Below are 20032 nucleotides of genomic sequence, written 5' to 3' on the forward strand. Positions count from 1 at the left end.
GCAAGTACCATCTTTATTCATCTGCAGTCTTCCTCCTCGGTACCTGGTGCAGAACCAGGCACACAGCAGCTGCTCAATAACAGCCAAATGCATGAATGAAAGTCAAGTGCAGCATTGGCTGGGAGGTCCTTTTGCAGCACAAGTGAACACCCAGCACCGTGTGAATGGGTTTTCCCTGATGTAAGCCTTCTCCCTGGAACCAGATGGTGGGCTCCCAGGGATGTGGGAGCAAAACTGTCCCTTCCATTGGCCATGGTGCCAGCCATTGTGCCTGGCACACTGAGGCCTGGGTGGGTACCCGGAAGGCAGATCTGGGGTACTGTCCATGGTGCTGAAGAGAACTGCCAAGTGACTAATTCCTCTGTCTGAGGTGGATGTTGGGAGGTGCAGGGATTTGCTTCAGGGAAGCCAGGAATGGATTTTTCATTCCCAGATCTCAGCCACCACATTTTGCTCTGACATTTCCCTGGCACCTTTGCAAATGACGTGATGTTGCCTGTGTAGCTCTTTCTCCTGCTTTCAGGATTCCTTGGAGAACTGTCATATCCGCCCCCCCCAATCCCTGCCACCACTGCAGGCACCTCCAAAATTGGATGTATCACCCAGATACCTGGACTAATAAAGAGACTGGAACACAAGCTGCGGCCCCACTTGCCAGCCAGCGAGCTCCATACTTTCTGCAAACTTCTTGTCTCATCTAGAGGTGGTCCCAAGCCCTGGCAACCTCCTGACAGTCGTGTCCTCAGCAGCAAACAAAGCAGGAAAACACTGGTCAAAAAATGGGGGTGAAAATAAATTCAAATCTCGTGCACACAGAGGAGTAAAATATTACAAACTTTTGGACAGACGCCCGAGTTAGAATCCCACCACCTTGTGGGACCTTGTGTGATTTCTCTCTTCCGTGAGCCTCAGTTTCCTCAGCTGTTAAATGGGAACAATAATACCTTCCTCAAGGGTTATTGTGAGGACAAAATTAGACAATATAGGTAAAAGAGCTGACAGTTGTCCTGGCACATAATAAATGCTCACTAAGTAATAGCTATTATCTCTCAGGCTTTCCTTTGATAAAGAAGCTTTAGAATTTCAGAGCTGGAGCAGATTCTAGTCCAACCTATTCAGTTTACATATAAGGAAACTGAGGCTCAGCTAGGTGAAGGGAGTTGTTTAATATCACATAGTCAGGAAGGGAGAGGACTCAGGATAGAGGGTGGTCTTTAAATTTGTGAGCTGTTGATGTGTTATAACACCAGGATGCCATAATCAGAGGTATGAGGGTTGCCCACAGGATGGAGGTCAGGTGTTTTTATTTAGATGCAGGAACTCTCCTTGATTTAAACCTTAAAACCAAATCCCCTTGCCCCACCTTCATCCCATTTACCCCTCAAGCACACTGACAGATTGGTATCATCGTTATCCCCACTTTCCAGATGAGAAAACTGAGGCTTGGAGGGCAGAGGAGACCAGAGCAAGGCCACAGAGCTGCTTCCCTTCCAGGGTTGGCCATGAAGATCAGACAGGAGTTCCTGAAGCGGGCCTGGCAGAGGATGTGCTTTTTTCCCTCCTGAAGGAACCCATCCTCACATTTCAGAGTGGGAAGAAGCATCTCTGTGGAATCCAGTGCCTCTGTGATGCCACAGGCTTAGAGCACAATCTCCTCGGAAGAGAATGGAAAAGACGCTGAAAATCAAAGCCAGTGAAGCGGCTGCCTGGGAGGTGATAGGGAGCTGCTTAGCAAGCAGGGTGAGAGGATGGAGCACATGGAAGACATTAGGGACATCTGAGGATGCCATTTGGTCCCAGAGCATGTGGCCAGGCCTGGCCAGAATCATGAAAACCCACTGGGCTCCATCCAGGGAACCTGGGCTCAAATCCCAGCCCTAGTGCTTAGAGATCTGGGACCTGAGATTGAGTCGCCAATATCTGAGGACCTCAGTCTCCAGGTTTGAAAAATGGGAATAACAAGTCCTACCTGAGAGTGTTAAGACAAGTGAATGAGATGATTCACATGAAGCATGCAGCACAGTGCCCGGCACACCGTAGGTTCTCAATAAATGCCAATCCCCTTCTTGTCCTTCCAGCATTACCTGTATTTATTCTTTGAGTACTTATTGAGCACTTACTGTATGCCAGATCCTATTCCAAGTCCTGGTGATATAGCAGTTAACATGGCAGGTACTTTCTCTCATGAGTTTATATTTTGCTGGAGAAAGTCAGAAAAAAGAAGCAAATAATGAACGAGAAAATTTTAGGTGTCAGTAAGTGCTATAAAAACTTTAAACTTTGTTGTGCTAAGGAGTGAAAGTTGCCAATATAAGGTAGGGGAATTGGGCTGGACCTTTCTGAGGAGATGACAGTGAGCAGGGGCCTGAATAAAGATCTGGAGGGAAGAGCATTCCAGACAGAGGGAACAGCAAGTGCAAAGGTCCTGAGGTGGATGCAAGCTTGGTGCCCTAGAAAGGAGGCCAGCGCGGCTGGGGTGTAGGCAGTAAGAGAGGGGGGTCACAGGAGATGAGGTGGGAGGTGTGGGCAGGGTCTGATCAGGTAAGGCTTGTGAGCTCTGGTGAAGCACTTACTTGTTTTACCTTCTCCAGTCTTGATGGACCTTCAGCTCTTGGTGACTTTTCTATTTTCTAGAGTCTCCTATTAGTCTGTAAAGTCAGTTCACTAGGCAGGGCCTTTAACCCCAGCAGTGAACCTTAAAATGTCAGAACAGGATGGGTCCTTGGAGATGCTCTATAAGTCCAAAACCCTCATTGTTCAAAGAGATCAACTGAGACCCAGAGGCAGAAAATAACTTGCCCAAGGTCATATCACAAGTTAGAGACTCTATCAGTTAGGATTATGTATATCTGTAAGTGACAGAAAGGCCCCCAAATCAATGGCTTAAATAAGTTTATCTCTCTCTCCAGTAAACTAAGAGAGGTAAGCATACAGGGTTGGTATGGTACAGCAGCTCCATGATCATCAAGGACACAGGTGCCTGCTAATTTGCTCTGCCGTCCTCAACATACGACTTTCACCTCATGACCCAGAATGGCTGCCCCATCTACAGTCATAATGTCTGCATTCCAGAGCAGAAAAGCAGAGGGTTGAAAAAGAACATGCCCTTCCCAAAACGGATGTGGCCCAGGTGTTGCACTTATATTATGGCCAGAACTTAGTCATGTGGCCAAACCTAACTGCAAAGCAGCCTGAGAAATGTAGTCTTTACTCAGGACAGCCATGTGCCCAGCCCAAAATTAGGGGTGGCCATTCATCAGGAAGAAGGGGAGAACAGATAATGAGGGACAGCTGGTCATCTCTGCCACAATGACAAAGACTGAAACACACATGTCCTGACGCCCTAGTGCTCTCTGCACTACCCCTCCCCTGCCTGCCCCCTCCCCCATTATGAGCAAATAGCAGCCCAATGTAGGGGACCCCCTGGGGAGAGGGACCTGGAGGATGTAGAGGGAAGGGGAGGGGCACCAAGAGGGAGGAGCCATGACAGAGGGAGGCCCAGCTGCTGGGCCCTCCCCCACTGGGCTGGCAGCTGGCCCTGAGGCCCAGGATGGGGAGACGTGGCCGTCACCTCCTTTGGGGGAGGCGGCTGATGACACAGCTCCTGACGGCTCCCCATTGTTCCCCAGTGGACGACATGGTAAGTTGATAGGATCCCACTGGGGCAGCAGGTGGAGGGGAGGGGGTCGTTAGGCAGCTGGTAAGGCCAGCCTGCCCAGCCCCACACGCAGGGTCCCCCACCCCTCCCCCTTGCCTGGGTTGGTGGCTGGACTGGGTGGCCTATGGGCCTTGCCTGAGACTCTTTCTTCTCCTGACACTGAGCGCCAAGTGCCTCCTGCTCAGTTTCCTCCCTCCCTCCCTCACCTTCTTCCCTGCTCTCTCCCTCCCCCTCTCCTCTCTCTGTCATTTACTCCTCTTCCCCAGCATCTTTCCTTCCTCCCCCTCATTCCTCTTTCCTTTCCTTCCTCCCACATTTTCTTTCTTCCCGCCTTTTTTCTTTCTTCCTCGTCAGGACTTCTCCCCTCTCCTGGCCTCCTGGCCTCCCAGCCTCCCCTGCCTTCTCACTGCCCATGCCCCGCTCTCTGAGGGTTCTCCTTGCCGCTGGGCACAGGACGGGATCAGTGGACACTGAGGAGCAGCCTGGGTGGAAGGTCACATCTGCTCTGGGCTCTCCGGGAGCCTCCTGTTCCCTGTCCAGCATCAGGGGTCAGGAGAGAGTGTGGTGACCTGCCACGGATGGGGACAAGGGACTCAAGTTCACTGAGCTCCAACTACATGCTAGCCACTTGCACAGCACTTTATCCTCACCACAGTCCATTCAGGCTGGTTACTGTTATTCCCATTTTATAGATGAGAAAACTGAGGCTCACCAAGCCAGAGTTGTTAGAAGCCAGACAGTAAACTGCTGGGAGCCAGAATATGGTGGGTCAGAGCCTTGCTGTTGGTCCCCTGCCAGTCCCAGCCCTGTTCCAACTCTCAGTCCCCACACCTGTTTGGCAGCCCAGCCCCTCAGCCTTCGTAGAGATTGAAAGACGAGGAGAGGAACACAATAGGTGCTCAGTGAGGAGGGTCCAGGTCTTTGTAGCCAGTCTCTTGGCTGTCAGGGCTGCTCAGCCTCAAACTCTTTAAATAGCCTCCCCCATCTCACCCCCAACAATCATCCCACCATATACACAGACACACACCCACACACATGAAACATCCAGAACAAATATGACCTCCCACTCAGGCTGCCTGTGTAGGTTGGAGGGCTTTTACATATTGGTAGTGATAGTGATGGAGGTGGTGATGATAGAGGTGATGGTGGTGGTGACGGAGGTGGTGATGGTGGTGGTGATGGAGGTGGTGATGGAAATGGTGATGATAGTGGTGATGGAGGTGGTGATGGAGGTGGTGATGGTGGTGATGGAAATGGTGATGATAGTGGTGATGGAGGTGGTGATGGTGGTGATGGAGGTGGTGATGATAGTGGTGATGGTGGTGGTGATGGAGGTGGTGATGGAGGTGGTGATGATAGTGGTGATGGAGGTGGTGATGGAGGTGGTGATGGTGGTGATGGAAATGGTGATGATAGTGGTGATGGAAATGGTGATGATAGTGGTGATGGAGGTGGTGATGGAGGTGGTGATGGAGGTGGTGATGGTGGTGATGGAAATGGTGATGATAGTGGTGATGGAGGTGGTGATGGAGGTGGTGATGGAGGTGGTGATGGTGGTGATGGAAATGGTGATGATAGTGGTGATGGAAATGGTGATGATAGTGGTGATGGAGGTGGTGATGGAGGTGGTGATGGTGGTGGTGATGGAGGTGGTGATGGAAATGGTGATGATAGTGGTGATGGAGGTGGTGATGGAGGTAGTGATGGAGGTGGTGATGGAGGTGGTGATGGTGGTGATGGAGGTGGTGATGGAGGTGGTGATGGAGGTGGTGATGGAGGTAGTGATGGTGGTGATGGAAATGGTGATGATAGTGGTGATGGAGGTGGTGATGGAAATGGTGATGATAGTGGTGATGGAGGTGGTGATGGAGGTAGTGATGGTGGTGATGGAAATGGTGATGATAGTGGTGATGGAGGTGGTGATGGAAATGGTGATGATAGTGGTGATGGAGGTGGTGATGGAGGTGGTGATGGTGGTGATGGAAATGGTGATGATAGTGGTGATGGAGGTGGTGATGGAGGTGGAGGTGGTGATGATGGCGGTGTTGGTGATGGTGGTTCTTGTGGTCGCGATGGTGATAAACATCTTGTTTAGCCATACATAAATATATAATACACATATTATACCTACATACTACAAAGAAAAGCAAGGATATGATTAACACTAATGAATGAGAAACTGTGCTGACAAATGGATGACATTTCCAAAGAACTGTAAGCTGTGCTGAGCATAAGACGTGACCAGGCGACTCTGCAACCCCACGAGTGACACGGCACCCTCCTCTACACGGCCTTTCGGAGCCAGTGCAGCTCCCTCACCAGAACAAGCCCGGCCCCGCTTTCACCCTCCGGCCTCCTAGATCAAGATGATCAGGTGCCGAGTTTTGGAGAGTACTTAGTCCCGACTGGACCTGCTTCCGCAGTCCTCCTTGGGACCATCCAGTGCTAGCCCAGACCATGAAGGGGCTTTTCCAAACCCCCCTCACCAAGAAACCCCAGAGCTGTGTTCCCTTGCAGCTACAGGCTTAAGAAACCTAACATTTTCCTACCACAAGTGTGTTCCTGAGTCTTTGGCTGGTTGCCTTCAAGAGCACAACACTCAGCCCAGTGGTAACTAGGGCAAACGGGGTCGGGGGGTGTGCTGAGCAGAGGGGCAGGGCACATGGGGAGCTCAGAAGGCACTGGCAGTGTTTCTTAGGTTAGTGGTGAATATTAGGACTCCATTTGTTTGTTTATTATTTTATAAGTAAACATATTATTCTTTTTTTTTTTTTTTTTTTTTTTTTTTTGTGCGGTACGCGGGCCTCTCTCACTGTTGTGGCCTCTCCCATTGTGGAGCACAGGCTCCGGACGCGCAGGCTCAGCGGCCATGGCTCACGGGCCCAGCCGCTCCGCGGCACGTGGGATCTTCCCGGACCGGGGCACGAACCCGTGTCCCCTGCATCGGCAGGCGGACCCTCAACCACTGCGCCACCAGGGAAGCCCCATATTATTCTTTAAAACATGCAATATGTTAGCCCTAGCACGCGCCTGCCCACCGCCCTGGAATGCACCCTGGGCTCCCCTCCTCTTCGCAGGCGCTGAGGGTGACGCGGGCACCAGAGCACAAGGACCCGAGTGGAGCGGGGGTTAGTGGGGATGGGTGCCGCAGAGGCGGTGGGAACATAATATTCTTTTAAAGACTGCATATGTTATATAAATTATCTTACACGTATATAATGTTTCACAATAAAAAGTACAAATAAAAAAGTTAATATAACAAGAAAACAGAAGTCATTATCCCTGCTGAAGGCCCAGGGAATCAATAGACTTATTCAAGGTACCACTTGGCTTGAGACCAGCAGAACGTCCTCAAGCCTGGCTCTTAGGGCCTCTGGGGGCGAGACCCCCTGGGGGGAGGGAGTCTGGGCAAGCAAACTGCCCCTCCCCATTCAGGCCCCTGCCCGCCCACTCATGTCCCTGACCCGGGCACTGGTGCTACCTCCCTTGGGGAGAAGAAATATTTGAGTGTTTGTTTAGAGACCCGATGTCCTTAAACTGCTGGGTTTTTTTTTTTCTTTCTTTCTTTCTTTCTTTCTTTCTTTCTTTCTTTCTTTCTTTCTTTCTTTCTTTCTTTCTTTTCTTTCTTTCTTTCTTTCGTCTGCAGTTAATTTCATCTCCCCAGCAGCCAGGGCATCAGCAGCCAGAGACAAGATGGAGAGGAGGTGGGGGGAGGATGGCAGGGCCAGAACAGGAGGAGGCAGCTCCTGAACATCCTTGGGACCCCCCCACTTCCCCTACTTAGGAAGGAAGAGACAAGGCACAGAAGGGATGGGAGGAGCACATGCGGAGCGCGTGAGGATCCGGCATTCCCCCAGCAAAGGCAGTGACATCATGGGGATTCCAAAGCGTCTGCTTTGATCTCCATTAAATCTTTTCCTGCCCCTGGGCCTTGGCACCTGCTATTCTTTCTGCCTGGACCATTCTTGGAGCTTCTAATGGCAAGCACCTTTTCCTTCTTCAGGTCTAAAAATGGCCTTCTGAACACAGCTTCCCCTACCCATGGCCATCTGTAGGAGGCACCACCTATCCCACGCACCTGGTCCTGGGTTACCACACTACCCTGAGTGAGTGGAGGGTGCTGACTGCAGGCTACATGGGCGTAGGCCTCCTTTTGACAGGCATCTACTGTGTTTTTGTTGTTTTTTTTTTTTTGCGGTACGCGGGCCTCTCACTGTTGTAGCCTCTCCCGTTGCGGAGCACAGGCTCCGGACACTCAGGCCCAGCGGCCATGGCTCACGGGCCCAGCCGCTCCGCGGCACATGGGATCTTCCCGGACCGGGGCACGAACCCGTGTCCCCTGCACCAGCAGGCGGACTCTCAACCACTGCGCCACCAGGGAAGCCCATCTACTGTGTTTTTACACAGCGATTTCTTTCGTGTTTTCTGTTGACTTTTGCAGCTACATCTGAAAATCAAATGGTACTTTTACGATTGTAGTTACCTAAGCTGTTTGAAGCAGTCACTTATTTAGCATGTGAACTATACTCCTCTCGATAGGTTAATCATAGCTATTGTGAACACTTTGAGAATGAACGGTTCCTGAAAGGGATCCAAGCCAGAAAATGTATTATTTAACCAGAAGAATACACTTTGGCATTCCGGTTATTTTTCTTCAGTGAAGCTTGATATTATTTTAACAAGCATAAGCTTTAATTACTGAACTTTTAAACTTTTGGGCTAGAAATATGAAATGAAGTCATTTTTAGATAAAATGGAAATAGAGCAATTTCAGCTTGGTCGATGAGAAACTACAAATTTGGGGGTAGGAGGTGAATTCTGTTTTCATTTTCTTGGTTTTTCATTGCCAAGAAAAACAGTACAAGATTTCCTGCTTTTTCATTTCCCAGATGATTTATAGCACAATGTTATTTACAGGAAAACATCAGAAGAAAATAATCTTTTTGCATCAACAGAAGGAATTTCGAGAGAGGTTATTCAGTTAATAGTCTTTGTGAATCCCTGGTCAGGTGTCTCCCTGCTTGGAACTTTTCGGGGAGGATCCCCTGTTCTTAGGACAGAGACCGAACGAACTCCTTCAGAGCCCACAGCCCGAAGAGACCTGGCTTTTGTCTTTCTTCTTTGCTCATCTGCCACCCCAGTGCTCTATGCTTCAGTGTGATTGGCCTTCTCTAGTTTCCCAAACAAAATCTGCCCTGAACTCTCTTCCTCCTGGCCCTTTATACACGCCGTTCCCTCTGCCAGGCTCATTTACCCTTCCTACCCTCTACGCATCAGTCTTTCCTTGAACAGCTTGGATGTCACTTCGTCCTGGAAGCCTTCCCTGATACTCCTGAATGCATGAGTGATGCACGCCCCTTCTCTTTGCTTGGATAGCTTCCCACGTATTCTCTATCATAATGCTTATCCTGCTGTGTCACCTTGGCAATTTCTCTGTCTGCCTCCTTTGCGAGACTCTAAGCTCTGTGACGGCAGGCACCATGTTTATTTGTTCACTACTGGATGCCTAGGGTCTGCCGTTGATGTTTGACACACAGGAGGTGCTTAGTGTCAGGTGAATAAATGCTACATGTCCAGAATTTGATTGATGTCCACCAAATGCTGGTATCACATCACTTATAGTTTAAAATTAGTTGTTCTTAAATGGTTTCCTCTTAGGCATTAATTAGATCATTCACTCCATCCACTCAGTTATCTATATATCCGACCATCCATCCATCCATCCATCCATCCATCCATCCATCTATTTCTGTAGCTAGGCAGAAACAATGTAGTTGAAATTGTAGTAAATCTTAGGGAAGGAAAAAAATCAGGATCTCTGATGTTAACATCAGAATATAGGTCAGACTCAGCAAGTCAGAAACTAAGCAGGGAGTGAAAGACACAGCAGAGAAATGGATTACCCAGAAGAAGCTAAGCAATTCCAGCCTCACACACATATGGTGACCCAATAAATGTTGACTCTCTCCTCCCCTCCCTCCTTCATTAAACTTTCATGGAGACCTCTCTCCGGGCCAGGCCCAGTCCTGAGGACTGTTGAATCAGACCCAGATTTCAGCCTTGGTGATGCTCTGACTTTCCAGTTCAGGCACAAAAAAATGATACAGAATTACAAACTGGCCTGTGTCCTGAGAGAGGCCCAGATAATGTTTCCTGAGGAGGGAAGACTGTGTGGAGGAGGGGTCATTTAAACTGGCTCTTGATGGATGGGTAGGATTTGGATATGTGAGAGTGAAGGAAGAGCATTCTAGAAGGAAGCCATCAAATGAGCAGAGACACAAAGGTGGGATAAATCTGGGCAGGTCTAGGGAATCTAGCAGGCTGGTGGGAAGGCAGTGGGAAGAGGAGAAGCAGGGAGAAGGTTAGGGAGGGGGCTTAGGACCACAGCCCCAGCCTTGGAGGCCAGCTGAGGAATGACAGATTGAGGAACTCATTCATCTAACAAGTTTGTTTGCTTTATGTTTGTTTTAGCATTTACATTGCCACTTTAGGGCCTGCAGCCGCTTCCCTAGTGGACCTGGCCTGGCCTTGCCCATCCTCCCCTCCCCTGCAGGCAGGAGAATCTCTGTAAAGGAGCAGATCATGGTGCCCTTCCCCTGCCTATAGCCCATCATGGCTCCCTAGTGCCCTGAGCACAAATTCTAAGCTTCTTGTCCTGGACTACAAGCACCGCCGCCCCCACAAGACATCCCCCCCCCACTCCTCCTAGGCCTCATGGGGTTTTGTATACTTCCTTGAGTGGTCCCTGTGTTTTCCTCTGTTTGAGACAGTCGCCAGCCCCTACTGCCCACTGGGGGCAGATAGGAATTCCTTGGGGACCCTTGCCCCACTTCCCAGGCTGAGTCAAGGGCCCCTCCCTGCGTGACCACACATGTTGCTGCCTGTTTGTTTATCCAGCTCCCCCACTGAACTATGAGCTCCTTGGAAGAGAGACTATTTGCGGTGCTTTTTTTTCTGGCCGCGCCACGTGGCATGAAGGATCTTAGTTCCCTGACCAGGGATCGAACCCAAGCCCCCTGCAGTGGAAGCAAGGAGTCTCAACCACTGGACCGCCAGGGGAGCCCCTGTGGTGCTCATTCTATCACCATTCCAACCCCAGCTCAGAAGTGCCTCGGGTGGAGCAGGGCCTGGTTTCCTGGGGATGGAAGGACAGGAGTGAGAAGATCTTAGATGGGCCTCCACCTCCCCCCTCCCAGCTCCCTGCATCCCCACAGGCTGGAGGGGCAGCTGCCACCACATCCAGAAGGTGTGAAGTGGGACCATTGCAGGCTCCTGCAGGGCTAGAGGATGAGGCAGCGATGCCCAGCGGCAGCCTGAATCCAAACCCCACCCCCACCCCCCGGGTCTGGGTGGGAAGGAGCCACTTCCTGCCTCGAGGTCTGGCCAAGAAGGACCTTCTGGACTCCGCATTTATTTTGCCCTTTTTCCCTTTTTCTCTGTTTATCCTTCCAGCTAGACCCGCCTGGGGCTATTTTTGCTTCCTCGTTAGGCTGCCTGAGCAGACTTGTGGCTTTAATTGGCCCACTTTCTGCATGCTGGAAAGACGGTTCCCCCCTGGTCCTGCTGCCCGCCCCCATCCCCCCAGGGGGCCTGAGAGTAAAAGCTAGGAATGAGGCTAATTATGGAGAGAAAGGCAGACAGAGACAGACAGCTCAGGAAAAGGGACCGAACCAGAGACAGAGACTGATAGAGACCGGGGCAGTGGGGGGCATCAGCAATACAGAAGAGTGGGTGGGAGCCTGGAGAAATAAAGATAGACGTAAACCATTGAGGTAAGGCAGAGAGAAACACAGAAAGACAAAGAGACATACAGAAACAGATGGATTTGTATTCATACTGAACATCAAGAGCAAGACAGAGACGGCCAGCCAGCTCCGTCGAGGAGGAGGGTGGCAGCTGGGCGAGGTGGGGCGGGGCACGGAGGGCTCCAGCAGCATCCTGCTTCTCTGGGCCTAATTGCAACACAGGGATGATGGATGACAGATTTGTGCTATCTGCAGGGGAGAGTTGGGAAGGATGTCAAAGTGTTTTGTAAATGGTAAGGTCCTTACAAATGGGGAGAGGGAGGGAATCGTTATTCTGAGGCGGGGGCTTTACAAGTGTCCATCTTCGTGCCTCTTGCATTTTATGTGAGTTAGGGTCGGGCAGGCAGTGCTGGCCACACTGATTTGTTGTTTGTTCCTATAGCAAACACTAGCTGATCATCTACTACCAGTTTCCAGCCTCCTTTCTGGGCTCTGAAGGTACAAGGTGGCTGGGGTGGGGCAGGTCTGCTGTCCTGCTCAAGGTGGGGCTGCATTAGGTGATGAGTGGATGTTTAAAGTTTGTTGAAAACATTGTAATAAGGAGGGGCTGATACTGATGGCTCCACTATCTCCTGGAACTTGCTGTAGCCGAGGGGTGTCCAGAAGGGGCACTCCCTACCTCCCCTTGGGTGCAGGCAGGGACAGCTTCCTAGAAAAGGCAACCTTGGAGAAGGCTTTGAAGCCTTTCCCAAGGGACAAGGGCAGGGAAGGATTTCCAGACAGAGGGATCAGTCCATGCAAAGCGCAGAGATATGGACGTAAGGGGAGGAGGGCACCCGGGCAATGGAGAGTGAGGGTGGAGGTCAGGGTGATGAGTCTGGGAAGGTAGGTGGGGCTGGATTGCGAGGGCATCGAATGCCAGGCAAGGACTTGGGGCAAATTGGTGGTGAGGTCCAGCAAAAGGATTGCATGGTCAAATCCTGGTCTTTTCAGAGAAATCCCACTGACACAAGCTGGGATAGGAACAGGGGGGTCTTGGGCTGGGAGGGGGTGAGGCAGCTGGGGCAAAGGTCCTGGGGAGAGAAGGAGGGCCATGGATGAGCAGTTCTGCACTGGGCAGCTGGCTGATGGTATTTGGCTTCTTGTGCCAGCACAGCTCTCTCCCTGGCCTGTCCCATGACCCCAGGGCCACAGAAACCTAAAGCGGGGCTTCATGGCAGCTTTGAGACCGGCTAGTCCATGACTCTCAAACTCAGGTGACTTCAGAGGCCGTGGAAGGTAACTGGAGTGAGACAGGAGGAGATGGCGTGGCCGGGCCACACTGGGGTATGCACATGAGTTGCAATTTTTGGAAAACAAGATGTTGGCCGGAAGAAATGGCTGGTTGAACTTGTTGCTCAGGCACCCCTAATTTTCGACCTCTGACTTCACCCTTCCCCGACGTTTCACAAGGGGGGAAACTGAGGCCCAGAGTGGGTGAGAGACTTGTCCAAGTGTGAGCTCCTTGTACTCACCGTCCAGCTGGATGAACACCCCCCATTTACAGGGGAAGAAACTGAGTCTCAGAGAGGTGAAGTGGCTTACCTGAGATCACCCAGCTCTGGGGGAGGGGGAGGGCGGAGGGAACTGGCCACATCCTCAGACAACGTTCATTTCAGGAAACTGACTCAGCCCCTTCCCACAGCGCAGACTGAGGGGAGGAGAAACCTCAGAGGCGCAGGGAACTAACTGCTAATCGCTGGAGGAGAAAGAATTGGTGGTGGAAGGGGGGAGGTAACTAACGAGAGGGCGGCAGTGGTGGACACATCACGGTAAGAACCGTAGGAAGTGATAGTGGGGTCGGAGGGAGAGAATAAGGATCCCCAAGGGGAGGGGTTCCAGCTGCTAGACACAGCTGACCGACTGAGGCCTACAGCCACCAACCAGCTGCCGGGCAGGGGGCCTGGGCCAGGGCTGGGGGCAGCTCAGCCTCAAAGGCCCGAATCACCCCAGCCTGGGGACTGCTGGGCTGCTAATTATTCGAGGCAGAAACCCTGCCAAGCTGAACTTTAGAAAATAATCATCACAACCAATAATAATGCCTCCTGCCTGCTCTGAGCTTTTAACTTGTTCAACTACGAGCAAGCAGCCTCGTCTCATTTGGAGAAAATGGGCAGAGGGGCCCTAAGAGCAGGAAAGAGCCCAACAGAGGTCAGAGTTGGCCAGTTTTACCTCCTCAAGGCTCAGATTTCCTCAACTGTAAAATGGAGATGTCTCTGCCTCTGCCTCTATTTATCTTTTCAGCCTCAGCTTTTACCTCAGACCTCCCCAATCCCTCTCACTCCATCCCCAAACACACACACTCCTCATTACAATCTAGACCCACAGAACTGTTGATCGACTCCTCTGAGGTCTCTGCCTTTGTTCTGCATCAAATGCCAACCTGCTCCAGCATCAGATCATCACAGTGAACTCCTCTTCATCCTACAAAGTCCAATGCCACCTTCTCTGTGAAGCCCTCCCTGATTCTCTTTCAACAGAGTTATTCACTCTCTCTGAGGTCCCACTGTTCTGTGTACATTATAGTGAGATATTATACTCATATCTTTGCCCGTCTCTTTCCCCTCCAGCCTGGAACTTCTTTGAGGCGAGGAAAACTAGACCTTACATACCTCTGTACTCCCAAAGCCCAGAACAAGTCTAGCACACAGTGAGTACTCAAGTAATAGTTCCTGAATCGAATGATCTCACCAGCTTATGTTTGTCACTTTCTGTGTCTGTTTCTTCCACTAGACTGGGAGCCTCCTGAAGGCAGATCTGAGCCCTATTCATCTTCATATGTAGTACCTGGCACAGAGCAGGTTCTCAATAAGGGTTGGCAGATGAAAAGCAAGATCTATGGAAAAAGAAAGACAAAGAAACAAATCCTTAGATGGAAGAGAAGTAAGAAGAGCACATCATTCAGAGTGTGTGTCCTTGAGGGGGTGGTGTGTCTGCATGTTCACGAGTGTATATGTCTGCATGTGTGTGTATGGGTCTTATTTGTGGGATCATGTGTGCAAGTACGTAAGGAGGTAGATGTTGTTTGCTGTGTGTGCGTGTGTATTATTGTTTGTGTGGTGTATGGGTATTATTGTATTACTGTGTGTTAGTGTTCTTTGTCTAGAGTCTATGGGTAAGTCTGTGTGTGTATAACTGTATACGTGTCTGTAGTTTGTGTGGAAGTGTGTGCTTTGTATGTGTGTATGTAGATGTAGTGTTGCATCAGAGTTTGGAAGATGAAGTAGGAGGGAGAAGAATAGACAGAACTTGTGATTGTCACATGCCAAGTACAAAGAGCAAGAACACATGGCTCTTCCCAGGAGAGACCCACATGCCCTGTAAGGCCCATCCCCAGGGTCTACACCGTTCATTCATTCCTTCACTCACCGATGCTGACTCTGCTGGGCCCTCTGCTGGCTGCTCAGGATCTGACAAGTCTCCTCTCTCTAGGAGTGCCCAGTTTCCTGGGGAAAGGTATGCAATAAACAGTTACAGAAGTGGGCAATCAGCACCACGACAGAGGGACACAGGGGATGTGGGAGCGCCAAGGAGGGTCCCTAATGCAGTTGGGGGGTCAGAGCAGCCTTCCCAGAGAAGGTGCCATCCCGCTGAGCCCCGGGACAATTGTCTTGCCTGATGGCTTTCCTGGGCAGCCAAAGTCAGCTGTGGACCTCTGTCTGGGGCTCCCTGCCTGGAGGACCCCTTCTCTCCTCCAGATGCCAGCTCAGCCTGGTTTGCTGGAATCCCTGTCTTTGCTGTCTTCCTGCCCCCCTCCCTCTGTCCACCCTCCCAGTAAGGCCCTGCAGAGAAGAGGACTATTCTAACTAGAGAAGAGTGAGAAGAAAACCAGCGATGAGAAAATGGAGAAGGCTCCTGGCACTTCCTTCCACAGGGGCCCTGGCCACGTGCCCCTCGGCCTCTGGAGCACTGGTGGACATGGACTTGTACGTACCCAGACTATCTGTCAGCCTGGCGCTTCCTGGAGGGCAGAGGAACATTTTTCATAGTCTCCTCCTCACCCCACGCACAGGGCCGGGGTGGCAGGAAGTTCAGACCTCTGTGGTTAGACTGACCTGCAAATTCTACAGCCGAGTGTGGGCAGAAAAACCCAAACTGGTTGACAAAGGAAGCTGGTCAGCAGACCAGACTCTGGGAGAGAAAAGATCAGGTTCTTGTGACTAAGGTGATTTTAAATCCTTATTCATAGGCAGGCCTAGAATTCATTTTTACTTTTCCATTTAAGAAAAAAGCTTGAGAGAATGAGATGGCAAACAGGCCAGAATTCTGAAGGCTGCAGTTCCATTTAGTGCCTCTCTCTTACTGAGCACCTATTATGCACCGGGGTCCATGCTGCACACGCAGAGCCTGGAAGCTGTGGCCCAGGGCAAGTTACGGGACTAGGATGTGACTCAGGCCCCCGCCTGGGGCTGCAGAGCAAGGGCAGCTTCTGTTTGGTTGGAGGAGAATCTGGAAGAGCTTCACGGAGGAGGTGATATTTGAGACGCGCTCTGAAGAAGGAAAGCTGTCAAGGAAGAGATCAGCCTGTGCAAAGGCCCAGAGGTGGGAATGGTGGGTATTTTAAAAAAAAATAGTCAGCAGCACCCTTTGACTTTGAACTCAAATGCTGGTGAATCCAGGGAGGCATGGAGTGGTGCAGTGAACTCAAATGTGAGGACCTAGTGCCAGTCCCGGGCTCCGATCCTCCATGACGTGCTGTGTGGCCTTGTTCCATTCACTTCCTGTCTGTGCGAGCTTTTATGGGTGACAGACCACAGACAGGAAATGTGGCTGCAAAGACAATGAGTGCGGGCTCTGACATCCTTGCTGTGACCAGGGGCAGATTGCTTATGTGTGTCGAGTTTGAGGAAGCACAGTGTGGTGGGTAAGGGCGCGGGCTCCAGGGCCAGACTACATAGGATTCAATCCCAGCTCTGCTACACACACTCACTGAATCCTGGGGCAAGGTCCCTAACCTTTCTGTGCCTCCGTTTCCTCATCTGTAAAGTGGGGATAGAAGGAAACCTAGTTCATATGCGTGCTGTGGGGGACGGAGCGAGCTAATAGATGTCAAATGCTGAGGACAGTACCAGGCACACACTCCACAAGGGTGTGATTGTTTCCTCTCAGCCCGCACACACCCCAGTGTTTCTGCAGACCGTATGCAAGGCGGCCACTGTCCATCAATTGTTGCTTTACCTGATTTGACCCAATCAGTCTCTTCACTGTTCATGAGAAAAGTGAGTCCAGGTGATGAGAAGTCCCTGCCCGGGGTCTCTGTGATTTAGAGCTGGAGTTCACGGTTTCCTGAACCTGAGACCAGAGCTTGTTGCATTATAGTGAGTTATGAGGATGTGTTTACAGACAAAAATCCCGTAAGTGCTCAAGATGAAAACTTCTGGAACCTTAGTCTCCCGTCTAGGAAGCAGCTAGCTGATCTCCAGGCCCTCCCAGCTCTGCCAGCTGTGACCATCACCCGCAGGGCTGGCCCAGAGGAGCAGCCCTGGGGGTGGGGGATGGCCAGTACCCCCTCCTCTCCTGCATGGTCGCCCCTCCCCATATGAGGGCGGCTCAGATCTCTGCTTGCTTTCCTGGCCCTTTTCTTTGGTCCCTTCTAGGAATCTCCATCTCCAGCCCCAGCCTGGGGTCTGGGGCCTCTCAGGGAAGAATGTGTGTCCCCTTAGCTGGCCCTTGAGGGGAGGGGCCAGGCACCCTGCTCAGACCCAGGATGGGCTCACTCCAGTGGCCAGCAGCAGCCTTCAGAGACACTCTGGGACCAGGTGACCTGAGTGTGAGTGGCCTCAGGCAAGAGGATGGGGCCTCCAAGCTTTGCAAGCAGAACGTCTTCCAGATAAGCACAGGGCTTCCACCCTTTCGGGACAAAACCCAAAGAAGCGCTTCCAGGGAGGGGTTCAAAGACCATGCACCAGAATCACCCGGCTGGCGGGAGTAAAGGAGGTTCACTGAAAATGCAAATCCCTGGGCCTTTTTACCCAAGACCTGCTAGATTAGACTCGGGGCTGGAGCCCGGGAAACTGCCTGTGAGCCAGGTCCCCACGTGATCCTGCACACCCAGGTGGGAGAACCTCGGGCTCAAGGGACAGCAGAGGTGGGGAAACCGTAGTGCTGGGAATCCTTAGTACCGTCCGCGTCCGGTCACCCTGTGACCTGAGGGACGCCAGGGAGTCCGTTTGTCCTGATGAGCAAGCCTGAGCCTGAGCCTTCTCTCCTTTTTTCCCCAGCTGCCCACACTGCTCACACGTTCCCCGCAGTTTCTAAATTCAAAATGGGGCAGTTTTAGCTGTGTATCAACTCCCTTCCCCTGGGCAGCGTGCCTCAGGAGCCTGCCCGCTGGGGAGGTGTCTGCGCTCCTCTGGGGCTTTCAGGCAGGGGACAAGGATGGCACCCAAGGGCCCTGCTGTAGGTCAGAGCTGGTTGTGGGGGGTTTCCTGGCCTAGAGCATCCTCTGACTTTCTGGACACAGCTAGGCCTCCTCGCCCCTTCCTTCTAGAAGTCCCAGTCTTTTCCATCCGCCCCCTTGGCAGCCTGGGACCCATGAGGCTCACCTGTGGAGGTATGCGCAGGCTGGGCCCTGGAGCTGGCGCTGGATGGGGGTGGGGAACCTGACACCCACTCCAGCCCCTGCAGATGGTCTGATGCCTCATCCACTCGGCAAGCGTTCCTCGAACACCTGCTGAGTGTAGCTTGCTGTGCTGGGTGCTAGAGGGATGTGAGTGGGGGAAGGGAGACCATTTGGGGGCGTAGAAAGAAATAGAAGACTGGGGGAGTGCAGAAGCCCACACACAGGTTTAGAACAATCACTAAGCAGCACGCCAGGCAGAGTGAGACGCGCTCATCTAAATCCAATCTGTACACGCTTGCTCAGCCGGCCCCAGACTGGCTCAGGAGTGTGGCATGTGCGCTGGGGTGGAGGGGGGCAGGAGAGAGACAGCGACAAACAGGACTTGAGTTCTAGACCTGAGGCCACCGTGGACTTGCTGTGTGGCCTTGGATAAGTCGATTTCCCTCTCAAGTCAGTCCTCCTCCCCTCCCCCATACAGGCTCTCCCCCATAGATACTACCTGGAAAACGGCAGACTTAAACCAAATTTGCCTGACCCTGGGCAAGGGATGTGGCTTCTTGGTCACCTGCGTAGACTCTCAGCTGGAGGTCTGACCTCATCCCAACAGGCAATATAGGATAATTGTTAGGGATCGTGTGATTTGGGTTCATAGACTTCCATGGAAAGCCAGCTGCATCACTTCCATGTCAACGTCCCTATCTATAGAATATCGATAGATATTCTTTAGAATATCTATCGATATTCTATAGAATATCTATCTTAGGCACGGTTGGGGGGAGGACTGGAGGAGATAATCCTGGCTAGGGGAGGGGTTGCCTGGATGGGCACTCAAGGGTGGGGCAGGGGATGTGTAGTCCATAAACAAAGCAGTGGTTTTCTCCTTTGCTTTTTTTTTTTTTTTTTTTTTTGCGGTACGAGGGCCTCTCACTGTTGTGGCCTCTCCCGTTGCAGAGCACAGGCTCTGGACGCGCAGGCTCTGTGGCCATGGCTCACGGGCCCAGCCGCTCCGCGGCATGCGGGATCCTCCCGGACCGGGGCACGAACCCGTGTCCCCTGCATTGGCAAGCGGATTCTCAACCACTGCGCCACCAGGGAAGCCTCTCCTTTGCTTTTATTCATTATTGTTAATCACCATATTTACTTTTTGGGGGGTTCCAAAGAGTACAAGAGCAGAGAGATACTTACTGCTATGAAAGACTGCATGAAGTATGAGGTTAAGGAATCTCAGAATGAAGGGGCCCAGTGCGGTGCCCGGAAGGTGGGAAGCTCCTGTGGCTTTTAGAAGACATGGCTTTTCCCCAGTTCCTCTCCTTAACATCTTCCACTGACTCTTTTCTCACCTTTCCCCTTCTCGGCCATATCTGCTCCCTGAAGACAGTCGGAGCCCTCCATTCTGTCCAGTAACTAGCTGAGCCTCTCCCCTCAGCAATTTGGTCCTGGTCTAAGCCTGGTCCCTCCCCTAATTGAGTAGCATGTAGCTTAGGAGTTATGTGTGCAGTGTTTGAAAATAGAGACCCATGTTCCAATTCTGGTTTGCTATTCACTGGCTGTGTGATCTGGGACAAATTACTTAGCGTCTCTGTGCTTCAGCTTCCTCCTCCATAAAAAGGACTAATGAAAGGACACCACCATAGGGCTCTTGTAAAGATGAAATGAGCAAGTACATGTAGAACAGTGCTTACTAAATGCTCAATCAACATGTTGGCTGTTCTTCAGGTTAAAGCCCCACAGGCTATTGGATGCCTTCTGTTTCCTTAACTTTAACAGAGCTGTCTCCCTGCCAGTCGTGCTGGAAATTGGAGGAGTGAATAAGGAGATGAATCCATGTGAGCACGTGGTCAAATAGAAGTTTCCCTGGAAAGGCAGGAGGTGAGGCATCCAGGGAGAGCCTGTCTGGATGTCTTCAGCTGTTGTGGGCCTGCAAGTTGTCATGGAATGAGCTCCTGACACTTGCTGAGCAGTTTTCGGTGTATAAGGACCTGGGACTGCAGGGGCACGTCTGGTGAGCCTGTTGGGGGCTGGGTTCCA

The 20032-nt window shown here is 51.6% G+C and overlaps 1 protein-coding gene across 1 annotated transcript in view; it reads left to right on the plus strand.

The window, feature by feature from the left end:
- Positions 1 to 362: 362 nt before the first annotated feature.
- Positions 363 to 20032, plus strand: part of TP53I11 (tumor protein p53 inducible protein 11) — a 150371-nt gene continuing 130701 nt past the window's right edge. The window contains exon 1 of the mRNA XM_082628842.1: positions 363 to 376. The gene's annotated coding sequence lies outside the window, so the exon portion shown is untranslated. The remainder of the gene's footprint in view (positions 377 to 20032) is intronic.

This window comes from Mesoplodon mirus (assembly GCF_964341445.2).
Source record: "Mesoplodon mirus genome assembly, chromosome: 7".
NCBI lineage: Eukaryota > Metazoa > Chordata > Mammalia > Artiodactyla > Ziphiidae > Mesoplodon > Mesoplodon mirus.